Source organism: Pteropus alecto, unplaced genomic scaffold (assembly GCF_000325575.1).
Source record: "Pteropus alecto unplaced genomic scaffold, ASM32557v1 scaffold86, whole genome shotgun sequence".
Taxonomy (NCBI): domain Eukaryota; kingdom Metazoa; phylum Chordata; class Mammalia; order Chiroptera; family Pteropodidae; genus Pteropus; species Pteropus alecto.
This window is the reverse complement of record NW_006442109.1, coordinates 26,939,888-26,941,965: the sequence shown is the minus strand read 5'-3', so window position 1 is coordinate 26,941,965 and position 2,078 is coordinate 26,939,888.

Below are 2,078 nucleotides of genomic sequence, written 5' to 3'. Positions count from 1 at the left end.
TTCTAGATTTTAAGACTTTAAGTGACATAACATTCAAATGCAATGCACCGATTTGACTGGAAATTGGAATAAAAATGGTTAAAAAGATGGGGGGACAATTTGTGGAAAATTTAAAGGATTAGTTATTAGATAATATAGAGGAATTATTGTTTGGTGTGGTTATGATATTGAGTTATGTGGGAAAATGTTATTTTTATTAGATACACTGGGGGGGAAAGTGTATTCTGTAGTTGTTGGGTAGAGATCTATACTGATTTTTTGTTTCAGTTGTTGAGAAGTGTGTTAAAATCTCTATAGTTGTCTCTCCGTTATCATTTTGCTTGTTTTGAAGCTCTGATATTAGGCAAATATATATTTATGATTATGTCTTCCTGATGAACTGACCCTTTTATCATTATGAAATGATCCCTTTAACTCTGGCAGTACACTTTATCTTGAAGTCTACCATATCTGATAGATAGCCATTCCAGACTTCTTAAACTATTTGAAAGGTATATCTTTTCTCTTGCATTTACTTTTAGCCAATCTGTCCTTATGCATTGAATTAAAGTGTTTATTACACTAAATTGAAATTTGTAACATGGTTGGATTAGGCCTACCATTTCATTATTCTTTTATCTCCTATCTTTTTGTTAGACTATACTTCTGTTTCTGTCTTCTTTTGGATTATTCACTTTAATTTTTCTACTAGCTTTTTAGCATACTTCTTTGCATTATTTTTTCCACAGTGGTTGCTCCGATTATTAAAATATACGCCCTTATCATTTTACACTGTACTTAGTGTTAATAACATACCATTTCACATAATATGTAGAAAGCTTGCAACCATATAGGTTCATTTACCCCCTCCTATTCCATGTTTCATGGTATGTATATGATTTATACCTACAATATGTGATGAACTCCACATGATGCTTTTTTTAAAAAAAATTTAAAGTTATATGTGGTTTTAAGAAATCAAAAGGCAAAACATTTATATATTTATCGAAATATTTACCATTTCTGGTGTTTTTCACTGACTTCTGGAGATTTTAAGTTTCCATCTGGTATCATTTCCCTTTAGCCTTAAGAGCTTCCTTTAGCATTTCTTATAGGGTGGATCTGTGAGCAACGAATTCTCTTGGTTTTCATATATCTCACAATATTTTTATTTCGCCTTCATTCTTGAAGGCTGGTCTACTGAATCTGGAGTTTTGGGTTGTCAGATTTTTCTTTCAGCATTTTAAAGATTCTCTATTCTTTCTGGCCTCCATGATTACTCCCTATATGTAACTTGTTTTCTTTGGCTGCTTTCTAGATTTTTCTTTTATTTTTGGCTTTCAGCAATGTGACTATAAAGCACCTGGTCATGGTTTTCTTCACTTTTAAACCTGAGGTTTGCACAGTTTTCTTGTCTTTACCCTTCTCAGTGTTTGATGAGCTTATTGAATGTCAATTTATGCCTTTCATTAAATTTAAAATTTTTTCCTCCATTATATTTTCAAGTATTTTCTCTGCTGCATTCCTTCTCCTCTCCTTTGGGACACTAATTATATGTGTGTGATTTTTTTGATATTGCCCCCAGGTCCTTGAAGATCTGCTCTTTTCCTTCTACCCTTTTTTCTGTTTCTAACATTGAATAATGTCTATTGACCTTTAATTTCATGGATTTTTTTCCTTGGTCCTCTCCATTCTGCTGTTTAGCCCATCCAGTTACATTTATTTCCAATAACATATTTTTTGGTTCTAGAATCTCCATTTGGTAATTTCTTAATTTCATGCTCATTCTTTATGAGCATATTTTCCTTTGCATCTTTTCCTTTTCCTTTACTAACACATAGTTATAAAAGTTTAAAATTCTTTCATGTTAATCCCAACACGTGGGTATTCTAGGGTCAGTCTATGTAGATTGTCTTTAAACTTGAGAATAGGTTATATTCTTGTTTTAAAAGTTTTTTTTAACATTTTTTGTAACTCATAATATATTTTTTAAACCAAGAAGATTTTAGGCCCAAGAACCAAGACTGCATAACGATTCCATGTACAGAACTTTTTTGGAACTCCAGAAATCATCAAGAGGTTTGGCTTTAATATATTTT